This window comes from Lissotriton vulgaris, chromosome 3_1, assembly GCF_964263255.1.
Source record: "Lissotriton vulgaris chromosome 3_1, aLisVul1.2, whole genome shotgun sequence".
NCBI lineage: Eukaryota > Metazoa > Chordata > Amphibia > Caudata > Salamandridae > Lissotriton > Lissotriton vulgaris.
Genome location: NC_141689.1, coordinates 220690456 through 220706813, shown reverse-complemented (window position 1 = coordinate 220706813; position 16358 = coordinate 220690456).

Below are 16358 nucleotides of genomic sequence, written 5' to 3'. Positions count from 1 at the left end.
TCTAGATTCAGGTCTAGGCTTGGAAGTGATAACATTCACAGAGGGGACCAACATCAATATTTTTAGCATCACGGAACCAGGAGGTATCCCTCTTAGGTTGGCCAAGAGTTATAGAGTGTGATAGGTGAAGAGAGAATGGGAGGAGGAGGTGGTCGGACCAGTCTACATGAATAGGGGTAGTGCCCTTAGAGTGTGTTGGTTGTGTGCAGTGTTGGATAAGATCGTTTGCAGGGAGGAAGGTGGCCAGCGAGTTCGCAGAAGAGTCATGCGGTACACCCCAGTCGAGATTGAACTCACCCATGAAGGTCTGATTGTCACTTCCCGAGTATTGGTCGCTGATGAAGTCAGTGAGTTCCTCCATAAATGAAGGGCCACTACCAGGCGGGCGGTAAATGACATGGAATCTGAGGGGTGAGCGGTGGTCCAATTGAAGCTCAAGAGAAAGGCATTCAAAGGTGTGGAAAGAGCTGATAGGAGAGGCCTTAAGTTCAAGGGAGTTTATAAAGATGACTGCAACACCTCCCCCAAAGGCTGCCCCATTTTACTTCCCAAACAACCCCCCATGACTAGGAGAGTCATGCTTTGTTTGGCCTCAGTGGTCCTATCCTCTTCCTTCTCTCTCTCTCCACCAAGTGTAATCATCTAAGCACGACTCTGGAGGGTGCCTTGCAGGGGGACAGCTGAATGGAGGCAGGGGTGCCAGCCTACTTCACATCCCCATGCGCATGGCTGAAATATTTTTTGTATTTGTATTTGTATTTATATTTATAGAGTGCAATTATCACCTACAGGTCTCTAAGCGCTATAGAAGGAACGAGACACGGACCAAGCCTCCCAGCACAGGGACGGGGGTTAACCCGATCCCTAAGCTTCTTGGCAAAGAACCGTTTTCAACTTCTTCCTAAACGGAAGGAGGGCATGCTCTTTACACACAGTCTCTGGTAGTTTGTTCCATAAAGGGGGAATGGCGATGGAAAAGGCTCTTCCCCCTTTGGTAACCAGCCTGAAATGCTGACACTTCAGCAGACAAGCCTCTGAGGACCGTAAGGTCCAATTTGGAGTGTAGAGTGCTAGACGATCTTTAACGTACTGTGGGGCTTGGCCATAAATGGCCTTGTGCGCAATGCAGAGGCCTTTAAACTTGGCTCTCTGCCTTACCGGAAGCCAATGCAGGTGTTGAAGGAGAAGGGTGGCATGGGCTTTCCTGGGCAGTTTGAAAATCAGCCTGGCCGCGTTGTTCATGGTAACCTGTTGTCTAGCAAGTAGCTTCTCCGGAAGGCCGATGTAAAGGGCGTTACCGTAGTCCAGGCGAGAAATTATAATTGCCGTCACAATCAGTCTGAGAGTTGAAAAGCTCAGGAGAGGGGTGAGCTTGCAAAACTGTCTCATCAGGCCTGCGCAGGCTCCCACTACTGCGGAAACCTGCTGAGACATAGACAGATCAACGTCTATTTTAATTCCCAGGCTCTTCACTACCAAGGCTGAAACTGGGTCGACACCCAGCTCCTGCGGCCAAAAAAGGTTACTCCACTGGTTAGAGGCAGGGGTAATGGCCAGGACCTCAGTCTTATCCGGATTGATTTTAAGAAAGTTGGATGTCATCCAGTTGGTGATAAATTTGAGGATGTTTTGTGTCTTAAATTGGTCAGCTGATGAATTGTCATTCTGGATGATAAGTTGAGTATCATCCGCGTAGTTATAAATCTGGCAATCCATGGAGTTCAGTGCGCCAATCAGTGGCTGCAAGTAGGGATTAAAAAGGAGAGGGGACAAGGCTGATCCCTGCGGGACACCACAAGAGAGACTGCCCGAGGTAGATATGTGGGATGCCAGCTGTACTCTCTGGGTCCGACCGCTAAGGAAAGATGTAAGCCATTTAAATTATGTGCCCTGGATTCCAAGATCATATATCCGCGACAATAGAAGCTCATGGTTAACCGTGTCAAATGCCGTGAATAGATCCAGTAGAACCAGGGCACACGGCCTCTTTTTGTCCACTTGGAGCCTAAGATGGATTGGTGTCACTACAACGCATGCTTTTACATTGCATGCCTTTACAACGCGGTTTTTACCACGCAGTCCATTACAACGCATAATGCTTTTAGGCGCTGGATAGTGAATTATTTAATTTACTATTCCAACTCCAGTCCCCGTGGATAGCAGGGAAGGTGTTGGATAGTAAATTAAATATATTCCCTATCCTAGAGCGCCCCCCAGCGCAATGCGTTGTAATGGTATGCGTTGTAATGGTTGCGATGTAATGGTAGTGCGTTGTAAAAAATGCGTTGTAAGTGATGTTCCCCGCCTAAGATCATTGAGTACTGCCAGCATCACCATTTCAGTGCTATGGTGGGCTCTGAAACCTGCCTGATTGTACCTTAGAAGATTGTTTATTTCCAAATAATTTGAGAGAGATTTCAGCACAAGTTTCTCCAGCACCTTTGACAAAAAAGGCAACTGGGAGATCGGTGTGAATTTTTTTTAGATTTTTCACATCCGCAACCGGCTTCTTCAAAAGCGGGATGACCTGCGCTTCTTTAAAGTTCGCCGGGACAGTGCCGAGAGTCAGGGATCGATTCAGAAGTGACTGCACCTCTTCCTCTATCCCGGGAAACGGCATCTTAAAAATGGTGGGTGGGCATGGATGTGCCGGGGAGCCAGACTTAAACCGTTCTTTTAAGAGGGGCAGGGAATCTCCGGTCAGAGTCGGAAAGACCATCGGAGGTGGTAAAGACAGGGGCACCAAAGGGGCAGGTGACAAGGAGCAGGGTACAATAGAGGTGGTGGTGATTACCTCTAGTAGGTCCTACACTTTGTCAAGAAAAAATGACTGTAACAAGTTGCAGTCCTCTGGTCTGTGTGCCGGCCTCACCGTCTCTGTTTGCCTCTGGTCAGAGAGTACCCGGAAGTTTTCTTTTTGAGTATCCTGGGCTGAGGAAATCCGAGTTTCATAAAATTCTGCTTTCCTCGCGAGGATGGCTTTTTTATAGGCCCCAAGCCCTAGCAGATACTCCCTACGGGAGTCTGCATTATAGGATTTCCGCCATGCTCTCTCCTGTTGACGGAGACGTTGCTTCAGGGCTCTTAGGTGGTCATTGAACCAGGGGGCTCCCTTGCCCTTGTCTCTAATTTTAACTCTCTGCATGGGGGCAACTATGTCTTGGGCCTGCTTCAACCTAGCTGACAGAGAGATACTAGCTGCATCCGGATTGCCCTCAATGGAGTTTGAGGCCGCTGTATTCTTTAACACCTTGGCTGCTAAGGGTTTTCCCGCTGGGCGCTAGCACTCATTTTTTCCCATTGTTCATGACAAGGTCAGCTCGTCATGAGCGCAGCGCAGGTAACACCCATGACGAGCTGGCCTTGTCATTAGCATGGAAGGGGTTAAGGTATTGACCAGATCCGCATGTTGGATTTTCTTCCGGTTTCGTGATTCTTTCCAATCCGGGGTGGTGTTGGGTACCTCCCTGGTAGGAGGCAGCTGGCCACTAATTAGGTAGTGGTCAGACCAGACACAGGGGCTAACGTCTATTGGGTTGACAAAGGGGTGTGATGTCCAGACCAAGTCCAACGTATGTCTCTTCTCATGAGTGGGGACTTGTACCACCTGCTTAAGTTCCAGAGAGGTCAGGGCTTCATTAAGTTGAGCAGCCTGACTGTCCATTGGGAGCTGATCCCAGTGGAAGTTGAAATCTCCCAGAATTAATAAGCATTGGTAGCTTGTGCGGATGTCACAAACCAGTTCAATAAAGGCCTCCACAAACTTATAAGAAGTGTGCGGGGGTCGATATATAATCAAGATGGCTAGACAAGAGACTGGCAAGCAGAATTTCACCCCCAGCACATCCGCCACTTCAATGCTTTCAGCACAGATTATTTCAGCCTTCAGCTCCTTTTTATATAAAATTGCTACTCCACCCCCCCTGGTGCCGCCTGTTCTATGATGATAGACGGCCGCATAGTTTGGCGGCAGAGAAGCAACAATGTCCGAGGTGGAGGATTCCTCAAGTCAGGTTTCCGTAATGCCAAGGAGATCCAGGGTGTTATCCTGTAGGAGGGAGAATACCTCAAGGGTGTGTTTTTGAAGGGAGCGGGTGTTGAGAGAGGCTACCTTAATTCCCCGTACTGCAGCGTTTCCAGGTGGCTGAGCAGGGGTAACATTTGACTTAAAAGCAGTATTTCCCCACTGGGTTTTTTGCAGCTTATGGAATTTGAGAATGTCAATGGTGGCACTTTTGAGAGGCACCGAGTTATGGGCCAAACTCCGCAGGTCTTCCGGGCCGTACAGGAGCCTGGGGCCAGGGGTCCTGGCCCCTGGACCCGATCGGGTGCGAACGGGTGCAGACGGGCTTGACTTTGGTGGGCCTTTTGGTGCGCCATCGGCGCCCCCGCTGCGCGCCTCTGCTATGCGTCCTTACCGGCCTCATCTTAAATCCCCCAGCACGTGCACGTGCACGTCCTGTAGATGAACCTGGGGGTGCAATTGACTGCAGTGCAGAGACTTGCCCAATAATCTTTTTTCCCAGCCCTTCCAGCCCCCACTCTGGACAAGGAAGGACTGGCCATTATCACTCTGTAGTCACACCATATGGAGGTTTCTTATCCTCCACTCACCTTCCCCCGCCTTCATTTACCATTGCTGCAATGAATGCTCACCGCAAACATCCCAGCCCCCCCACGTTGTGTGTGTCTGCCCGGGCTGAGACAGCTTCCCGGGCACACACACAGCCGCACCCGAGTACTTCAAAGGTCTTCAAAGACTATTTACTTACGCAAATTAGCTCATTGCCGGTTTTTCTGTGTTGTCATTTTTTTTAATCTCCGTCGAGATTGTTGTCTCGCGGAAATTGGCCGCGTTATCGGTGGACTATTGCATGGTACCGCTGTGTTGTGAATTCCAAGTTGACATGGCGTGATATTCCCGCGATAAGCTGCAATGTGAATAGTTGCGTTAGCAAACTTTGGTGATGTTTAACACACATTCTTGTGAATATCCCCCTAGTGTGAGTAGATGCAGAAGGCACCAATATTGTATTTGTTTTGTTAATGTGACCTGAAACAAATACATTGAAATGTTTTGAAAACTTTATTTCTTTGTGTGGGAATAACACTAAATATTTGTTCTTAGACCTAAGCAAAAAAAAATTGCTTTTGCTATGGCATAATAATACTATTGTCTTGAGTTTGATTTCCATACTTAGTTTTTTACTTACATTAGTTTGATATATGCACAATTTACTCCGCATTCAGATGCGCAAGAAGCATCCTGTGGTATTTTGGCACGTGGAATATTATCCTCAGGATCAGATTAGCATTTTATGTCTCCATTGGGCTGACCCCTCCTTATTGCAATGTTATACAGGATAGCACAAGTAGTTAATATGTTGCAGCGGGGAACATCACTTACAACGCATTTTTTACAACGCACTACCATTACATCGCAACCATTACAACGCATACCATTACAACGCATTGCGCTGGGGGGCGCTCTAGGATAGGGAATATATTTAATTTACTATCCAACACCTTCCCTGCTATCCACGGGGACTGGAGTTGGAATAGTAAATTAAATAATTCACTATCCAGTGCCTAAAAGCATTATGCGTTGTAATGGACTGCGTGGTAAAAACCGCGTTGTAAAGGCATGCGATGTAAAAGCATGCGTTGTAGTGACACCAATCCGTTGCAGCAGATCTCTGGCCTATACTGGACAGCCTCAACACTTTTATGCAGACACCGAAATCTTCCTATAAGAATCTGAAATGTATGTTATATTACTTAGGCTGTGCTCAGGTTAGCTTGGTTATATCTGCGCTCATTTTTGATGTTAGGTTTTAAATATGGTGTCATCGTCCAAGGAACAATGCATAAGCACCGTCACCAACACATAAAACAATACTTTAGCATAAGCAAGTTGTTTGGACATTGTACATGTGTTCATAGTATTTAACACCCTTACCTAGGGGCAAATATTCATCCTCGAAGTCACCTCAAGAAAGCTAATTATAAATCCCACTGTAGCCTGTCATGAGTACTGCCAAAAAAACTGGCTAAGAATTCTGTTATTGTAGAGGAGGAATTACACACAACCTGGATATTAAGGGAGTGCGGGTGCGAAATACAAATGTATTTGCTGATGGTAACCATACAGTTATGTGGGGGAATTGCACAATAGAATAAAAATGTAGTTAGATGCAATTTCTGTTGATAGGTAGGAAAAATATATACTCATTAACGTATGGAAACATAACACCCAACAAAGGCACTTTGTGAAACTTCCCGTGCTACTATAATTACTCACTGTTAACGTGCTGAGTACTTGGACATGAGTAACTTTTCCATTGCATCTGTATGTTGGCCTTTTTAGAAGTGGTTTTAAATCTGCACTTACATCTACAATAACCAGACTAGTCAGTCTATATTTGTCGTAGATCTCCATTGCTGTCTGTTTGAAAAGGGTTATTCGAACCCTTAGAATCTTTTAATCTCCAACACATACAAATTCGACATTGTGAAAGGGCATGACACATTGTGGGACTGTTTATATATGTTGCTCGTGATTAGCACATCATTCGAGTGGGTGGTAAAGCGCACATGCAAACAATCCAATCTGTGACCAGTTGCCATTTGCATACTCTTCATATACACAAAGGCACTACTAGGAAATCAGAAAGAGCGATTTTGGTATTTGGAGTCGCTGACATTGCATATCAAAATGTGGTTGCAGTGAAAAAACAAATGAGTGAAAGGACTTTCGTACATACAAATCTCTATTTAAGTGGCCGATAACCAGTCTGTAACTGGTAACTAAATCGCAAAACATTTGTACATCTTGCCAAAAATGGATCAGGACTCCAACAAAACAAAGACATCAACAACAAGAGTCCCCATCATATGTTGAAAATGTGTTGAAGGATGTTTTTATGTGGACATGCATGACATCAGGACATTAGTAAACCTGGTAGCAGGTCGGATCGTCTATTAGGCCTGTCTGGGAAAGCAGTTGCGTGCAGTTCAAACCATGAGTCATGACATAAAGTGCTTGAGAAAGAGCCTTGTTTGGGTCCTATTAGTCACTATCTGACTGTTCTACACCTTTCACGTTTACTTAATGGACATATATAGTTACAGAAGAGAGCACGACGTTCACGGAATGATGCAAGGGTGTGTGATTGAAACCTGCTTTGGTTTATCAACTACTCTTGGAAGGAAATGCAACCTGTTGCATCTTAGTTGTTTATATTTCAAAGTGGTGCTTTGGACATTTTGGCAGGAGAATAGAGGGGCATATTAGCAAGATCCTCTTCAAAATTATCGCCGTTTTAGCGTCAGGAAACTGTTGCTAAAACAGCAATAATGGGCTTGCTAATATGCCTTATAAAATTCCAACAGAAGCCCAGGTTAGATGTGCAGGACATCTAACCTGGGCTTCTAGTGGAATTCTATAACACATATTAGCAAGCCCATTATCGCCGTTTTAGCTGCAGTTTCCTGACGCTAAAACGGCGATAATTTTAACGAGGTTCTTGCTAATATGCTCCAGATTCTTTTGCATGGAACCTCAGGAAGAGACCCCTGGTTTCAGTTATTTTTTAAGTGGATTTCAGTAAGGATTTGGAACCCTGGATATGAATAATCTCTCAGTTAGATGTAAAAAAACAATATATTTGTTGTAAAACAGTATGTTTGCAACCAGTTATGAACTGACCAATGTACTACTAGACCAGTTTGTGAAATTACGAATCGTAGTGGGTCGTAATGTCACCTACCTCAAAGATATTAATGAGGTTGGTCTCAAATAGCCAGGCTCTACGATGGGAAACATCTGGAACAACGAGGCCAGAGCCATGAGTTCCAGAAGCCCGCAAGCATAACCATGCTTGACCAAACGATGACTTTGCCTTAACCACGCACATGTGTGTTTAAGGCAAATTCCTTTTAGTGTCCGAAATGGGCAGGAAAAGAGGAGCGTCTGGAAGCTGACCCAGGCAGGTAGGTGAGGAGGTGGGGGTTTGGGTTAGTTTTAAGGCATGCTGGTGGTTCCGGATAGTTTTAAAGAATGGTGGGGGAATGGGGTTGTTTTATGGGGTGGTGGGGTCAGGGTAAGTTTTAAGGGATGGTGGGGGTACGAGTAGTTTTATGGGGTGGTGGGGGTAAAAGGAAGTTTTAAGGGATGGTAGGGGCTCAGGTAGTGTTCAGGGGTGGTGGGGGTTCAGGGTAGTTTTAAGGAGTGTGGGGTTTCGAGGTCGTTTTTATGGGTGGGAGGTTCAAGGTTGTTTTTAGGGGTGAAGGGTTCATGGTAGTTTTCAGGGGCGGTGGGGATTCGTGGTAGTTTTCAGGGGAAGGGGGTTCTGGGTTGTTTTCAGGGGTGGAGGGAGGTTCAGGGTAGTTTTCTGGGGGAATCGAGGTATTTTTTTAGGGGTTGTTTTTAGGGCTCAGGGAGGGGGATGTGGTAGTTTATTGGGATTAGGGAGTGCATGGTAATTTTTAGGGTGAGGGGTGGGGGGTGGTAACCTTATCCTCGCATATCTCTTTACCTTACATGCCTTTGCCAGGATAAATCATGATAAAGGCATGCGTGGCAAAGCAATGAGTAGTTAAGACGCAGCTGGTATATAGACAGGGTTGTTTAGGTATGCAGGGTTGAGGAACTTGTTGTTCTGACATAGAACCCTCTACGATTGGTGGCCAGCACAGATATGGTGGCTTGTTAGGATCAGCAGACCACAATGTCTTCATTCACTTTTTGATAAAGTAAACTTTTTTCCTTGAATAAAATAGGGCTGCATTTAAAAACAAAAGGTAATTTTTTTCAGTCTGTCAGAATATCTTTGTTCGGTCTAGATAAACCATAAAAGTACATAAACCAGCAATGTATACAACAATCATTAAAAACAAGATACATCCATTAGTAAGATAAAATCGATGAAAAAAAGACCAGACAAAGATTGATACAAACATATAATATATTGACATATCCCCAGGCTATACATTGTTAAAAATAGGGAAGGTATATTGTGCAAAGTAAGCAAATATATTAACCCTCTAAGTCAATCATAAGCAAAGCAGTACATACATTTTCAACCTCTTGAAAATAATAATAAAAGAGCAATTAATCACAGTGAAAGCGCATTGTATGTAAATCCAGCTAGCTGTCCCCGGGGTAGACCTAATGTGCAAATTAAGCAAATAAATAAATCGTCCAAGCAACATGAACAAGAATAATACATGCAAAACCCCAGAAATCAGCAAGTCACAATTAAATGCAGGATAAAAGACAAATCAGGCCTGCTCAGAACCCATGTCCAGTGTCTTCCACAGCTTTAATAATGAGGCAAGAAAGCAAGCAACAACACAAGTAATTTAAACATCTGGAAATAACTGTAGGTGCATGGGAGTGGGCTTGACCTGGACAAAATTCAAATATTTCAGCAATGGTAATAACATTGTTCTTCTACGGGTACATTAAAAACCACAGAAAAAAACAAAATACACAAGATCCTGAGCAGAAAAGTCACAGCATGTGCGGGGTTCTACTTCACACTCCAGACACTAGGCTTTGGAAGGGCCATAAATTAAAAGATTTGAATAAACCTGAATCTGATGAGGAGAAAACGGCGGTGACCATTGAGCACAGTAAGCAAATAGGGTTTGGCAGCTGCCCCTGTTAAAATATGTGCATGTCCTTGGACAGAGGGTTTCTCGAATTATTTACCCTCTACCACTGCTTTTCACCATAGTAAAAATAAATTCCGCGTCCAAAGGCTATCTGCTTTCAAGATGTTAGGTTGTGAATCAAGCAGGGCAGGGCCTATTAATTTAACATAAATGTCCTGTATGCACGCCAATCATTTGACTGACCTCAACCCTTGAAATTGGATACTATCCCTAAGTTTAGGTGTTTCTCTGGTTGCACCCAAATAGTGAGCCACCTCACCAGGGGACGGAGGGCAATATGGCCAGACAGATAAGGCAACCCCAGATCCTCATTAACCATTAACCATTAAAGGAGGGGTGTGAGCTGGGACTTGAGGTGTCTGAATTGGTACCAATTTGTCCATTCCTCCAAATTTTGCTGTTCTCTAGCCGAACCGCATTCTTTCCCACAGTTGTTATGCTAAAAGTTTCAGAGAATCAGGAATAACTTTTCCCACGTAACTGAGGAATGTCAATACGAATCCATTTTCCCTGTCAGTAACTGTTTTTTTACACACTTGGTATAGTCGTAACTGATTTTGTACTCTTCCTGGTGCTGATTAACTCTTTTGGCTATTTCTGTTCTGTTAACAATGAATACTCTCTACCCATGCAACCGTGCAAAGGTTACATTTGTATTGTGTTTTCTTCCTTTTAGGGAGACACAAGGTGACACAATTAGGTGGTAGGCCATATCATGTTCTGCAAAGTTGCTTTTTGAGATTGAGTTGGCCAATAATGTCAAGGGAAAGTTTTAACCATGGGACAACAGGGACTTGAACTCAAGACAAAGGAGCTTTCCTAACATGTTGCGCTTTATCACTATGCACTCCCTGCAGTCTTTGACAATACCCTTCACCATGGCATCCATACATGGCCACCAATATTCCTCCTGCATCTTGCTCTTAGTGAGGCTGCACCTAGGTGCCCAACATGTGCCAATTCCACTAATTCTATTATCTTCTGGAGGTAGATTCCCCCCCCCCCCTCGGTAAACTGTCTCATGAAATATACTCATCTCCAACCTTACCTCCCAAAATATATATAAAGATATTAGGCAACTCTTGCTTATGCATGGGCCATCCATCTCTTATGTAACTTTTGAGGGAAGTCAAAACGGCAAGTGCCATGCAATCATCGTATTCCTTTTTAATAATTTAGTCAATTCAAGTACTATATCCATGTCCTCTTCCCCTTGTGTGTCTTTACTAGCTACTAAGGGTACTCGAGAGAGAAAGTCCGCAATAACATTTTGCTTGCCCGGCATATAATATACTTTGAAATTGAACGCTTCGAATTCAATGATCAATCTAGAGATACTGGGCATGATTCTGGCAGACCCTTAAGTAGTGAAAACATACATTAAGGGTTTATGGTCAGTCATGACCATGAAACGTATACCTCATTAGGAAAATTATATATCTGATTGCCAAAAACATGCTAAGTCTTCTTTCCCACCACTGAAAAATGTATCTACGCCCTTTCAATGTTCTTGAAGCAAAAACCGCTACATGCTCTTTGTCCCTCACCCGTTGTGTGAGATTGGTCCCAAGACCTTTACTACTGGCAACAGTGGACAAAATGGTAGATTTGGTGGGAGACAAATCTGCACAAAAAATGGAGCTTCAGTAATGCAAGTTTCAACAGTGGCAAATGCTGGCTGGCAGTCATCACTCCTTACAAAAGGAAGTTTAGCACTAAGTAAATTCCTTGAAGGTTCAACTATACTCTGGTAATTCTGTATAAACTTTGAATAGTACTCAGAGTGTCATACAAATAATTAAATGTTTCTGCATTGGGGGGGGGGGGGCGCAGTAGTATTTTGCATAGATGCAACTAAACTAAGTTTGGGTTTAATGCCGTCCTGTAAAATAGTATGCCTTAAGAACTCTACAGAACCCACACCTTTCTTTTCTTTCTTTAAGGTAAGTCCAGCATTACGCAACTTTATCAGTACTTCTCTGCGCATGTCATTGTGTTCCTTATGCCATTTTCATGAATGAGTATGTCATCCTGGAAACACAAGGTACTTGGGACATCTTTTAGGACATGCTGCATTATCCTCTGACAGACAGCCACAGCCGACACAAGACCAAAAGGCATGTGTAGGTATTGAAAAGCACCTAAAGGAGTTAAAAAATAAGTGAGTTGGTGAGAATCAGGGTGCAACTCTACTTGGTGAAAAGTGGAGGATAAGTCTAGAACACTGAAACAACCAGTGTCCCTAATTAGTGTAAAAATGTCATGTATCCTAGGAAGTGGGAGTCTGTCCACATATATATTAACATTTAAGTCCCTGAGGTCTAGGCACAACCTGACATCCTTACTGGCTGGCTGCTTTGCTTGCAAAAATGACTGGGGCCAACCATAGGGAACTTTCGATGGATTTAATAACACCTAGTTCTAACAACCTCTCAAGTTGTTTTTGTAGAGGAGCTTGCATGAGATGGGGAAGGGGCCTGACCTTGTGTGCTACAGCTCTGGCATTAGCTTTCAGTTTGATACAGTGTTGGTAATCCTTCAATAACCCTAACATGTCGGTAAATACATCTGCAAACTCACTGCAAATGTTGTGACCGCAAATCGAGGCATCCACAAGCTGTACTTGAACTGGGACGTTAGGATCTAATTTGATGCCTCGCTCTTTTTGGCGCCTCCGACCCAAAAAACTTGATCCTTGCTCAGTGACATAAACCTTGCCCACAGTGTTCCTCCCATTAAAGCTAATTTGCATTGTGGTCATACCCACATACGGTATGGGATCTCCATTATATCCTCCCCGCTTAATGTCTGGTACATCTAGTTTGTCTATCCTGTTAGGAAATGTTTCTTTAAAAACTGTACTGTCAAGCAGGGTATAAGGAGAACATGAATCAGCCAAAACAACAACTTGTTTGTTATCCATACTAATACTGCACCCTAGAAAACATACAACATCGCTGTCGATTTTTAACTGAAGCACTAATTTGGTTTCCATTGCAGATGTGTCTTATATCCCATGGCATACCCTGGCTAAATGTCCTTTCCTACCACACTTGTGACAAATTAGGTTTCTAGCCTGACAGGTAGGACTATTTGCCCTATGCGCAGGATCCCCACACCTGTGACACTTGGGCTTACTACTCTTGAGGCCTTGGTATTTGAATTTCTCATTATTTTCATGTTTGAGTGCCTCTTTACCATCCGGTTTGCTTATTGCATTAACTACAGGGGAAGATTCAATATTCAATTTGATCATCCTTATACAATCTGCTGTGTGTTCCACCCCCAATGCTATCGCCATGATCTGTTTAAAGTTGGAGTTAACAGCTAAACAATTTCTCTTGGATCTTAAGATTGTTCGTACATCTCACCAACTGACCCTGATAAGGGCATCAGTTAAATCTTCAAACGTACATGTGTTAAATACGGCAATATATGATCTCACTTTTTTGTTTTTATCTTGAACTCTTAAAAGTTATTTCTTTATTTTCAACACCACATTTATAATTTTCCCATAATGCGTTTCCAATTTGTTTATAGTGACCTGGTACACATTATCATCTTTTCACCTTAATCAACTTCATCTGCAGATTCACTTATTTTATTAAATGTTTTCAGCCCTTCGACCATAAGTTGTGTAACAAATGTGTTGTTTCCTGAAGGATGATCATTCTTCACCTCCTCTGGCTGAGAGATAAGACTCAAATACATCTTTGCATTGTTTCCAAGGGATGTTAGGTTCACCAACTTCGTTTAAAAACAGAGGTGGTTGTGACAAATTGCTTATAGCCATGGGGAAAACCGTACTGGAATAACACAAAATGGATGTCACTGATAACCTTGAAAGGTCACCAGAGGGTCACAGGAAACTAAAATAAGTTACACAAAAACAATGATAATTTATTTTTGCTGTGTTGATAAAAGACTATAAGGGTAGGAATTGAGTAAAACATTCTTGAAATATTAATGTTGTCAGTGAAACTATGTTCAAAAGTACCAAATGACTGGAACAGCTGTGCCTGTCAGTGCAAAATAGAATACACACGTGGAAACAAGATGTAAATAAATACAAAATGTTATACATTTTGAAAGGCTGCTGTGACTGTCAGCGTGATACGGAGAAAACAAGCAGCTGAAGCAGTTAAAATAAATGTCTTTGCAGTTCAAGAAGTACAGAGAACCCAATCATATACAGCCCTGCAATTGACAGACTTGCTGTGACTGTCAGTGAAAAACAGAGCTGTTGCAACTGAGGAAGGGCGGAGGAACAAATCCGAGACAGCACTGTAATTGACAGGCTTGCTGGGCCTGTCTGCGCGAAACAGAGCAGGTCTCCTTGCCAGAGTCGCCCTTCCGGAACGCCCTCTTCTCCCTCGAAGCGAATACACCACAGAAGTTGACTGCCTGCAGCGCCCGACAGCGTATATAAGGGGAGGAGTCTGGAACAGGGACGGCCTCCAGGAATGCCCAGAGGCTCTCCAAAGCAGAATCTTCTGCAGATTATGGGCCTTGCTGTTCCCATCAGCATGAAACAAGGGCAGAGTCTTGCGCAGAGCCGGCCTCTGGAATCGCCCTATGATCTCCAAGATAGAGACACCACATTAGTCTATGGGCCTGCTGTGGCTGTCAGCGTGATCCATGAACAGATACACAGGACCAGGAGAGCCCGCATGAACACTCTCTAGACTCCAGCTCAATGTCGGTTGGTACACAGCGTCTATCTCCAAAGTAACAGGAACGCAGAGCAGTGCACGATACACTCAATAGAACAGGCATGGCTGAAATCAACCCTGCAAGGATCACAAAGGGAGCTACAGGTTGAGCTGGTTTGGCAGCAATCTACAGAATAACAAAATTATAAATCCAAAAAACAGCGGAATAACGTCCCACATCACCAAATCTTCATGGGAATCCTTCTTAGACTTGCATTTTAACCAGCAGGTCGCCACCACAAGCAAGCCCCAGGAAGTCCCAGAGGGCCAACCGTCACAAACAATAAAAACTTGGTTAGAATCCGAATCTGGAATCTCCGCGGCTCTGGTTAAGCTAATTGCGAAGGGAAGGAAGGACGGTGCAGCAGGGCCAAACGGGATTCCTCCGGCCCTCTTCAAACTTGAGCCAGAATACTGGGCAGAAACGCTGACCTCTCTTTACATATCTGTGAGCCGATTTAGAAATCTTCCTGCCTCATGGAGGGGTTCAATCATTTCACCAATTTATAAAGCGGGGGATAGAACGTTGCCAAAAAATTATCGGCTGATAGCACTCCTGGATATCGAGGCCAAATATTTTGCGGGGCTCCTACTGACCCACCTGTGCGAATGGGCAACACACCACAATATAATTCCTCCAAGTCAAACTGGGTTCAGCAAAGAAACGGGAACTACGACAAACTTGCTGGCAATTTCGCAATTGATCAACAAAGCGAGGGTGAATAAACAGGCTCTTCACCTTTGCTTTGTCGACTTTAAGGCGGCGTTTGATAACGTTAACCGGGGTCTCTTATGGAGAAAATTGGCCTCCTGGGGGATCCCCGACCCCCTATTGCACCTTTTGATCGAACTGCACACCAACACGTGGGTCCAGGTAAAACTTGGCAACGGCACACACCTCTCCAGGCGCATCCCGACCACCAACGGCCTAAAGCAAGGGTGCGTCTTAGCACCGACCCTCTTCAACTTATTTACAGCCGACTTACCACCTGCCCTAGAAACCTGCAATGGGCACGCCCCACGCTTGGGAGGCAAAGTGTTGCCCAGTATATCTTATGCAGACGATGTGGTCCTGGTCAGCCACACCAAAATAGGTCTCCAAAACCTCATCAACGCACTGCAAGGATATGCTGAAGCGAACCTGTTAGAAATAAATCTTGACAAGACCAAAGTTCTGTCTATAAATGGGAACAAAAAGCTGCATACTTGGTTCCTTGGAACAAAGGTTGTCGCAAACTGTTTAGAATATAAATACCTCGGAATATTGTTCGACAAAGGAGGTCGCTTCTTGAACCAACTAGAGGGAATCAGGAGGAAAGGGATGCTGATAGCGACCACGCTCAAACAGCTAAAGTCTAATCTAAATGGTCCTACTCTACTCCCACTGCTCCGTGTGGTACAAGTTAAGCTAGAGTCATCTATTACATACCGAAGTGAGGCTCTAAAAGGCAAAGACGCGAAACTGCTGGATACAACAATCGCAAAGGCCTATCGACTTCTCTTTAACCTGCCAACCTATACCTCACAGGCCCAGATCCGGCTAGAGTTTGGACTGACCTCCCAAAACCTTGCAAGAAGAGGCTCGTACATAAAGTGCTGGCAGAAAATTAAGAACTCGCCAGAAAATTCACTTAACCATCTGCTATGGCTAGACTTAAGCAGCTCTCTTCAATTGCCGGCGAAAACTTTCCTAGAGGAATCCCTGACTGTCACAGGTCTTAAAGAACTATGGGAAACTCCTTTATCGCATGTGCAGTTCAAGCGTGCTGTAAACAAGAGCATAAAAAGTCAATCGCACTTGGAAGATAAAGCGACTTTTTCACAAAGGCGACACGCATGGATGACTCTGTCCACATACAAATCGCCTGGGCGACAAGCATACTTTGGTCTGGGGTACGGCAGGAAATCCTTTTTAAAGCATAGGCTAGGAATTTTACCCTCTATTCCACATTTGCAACCATGGTTGAG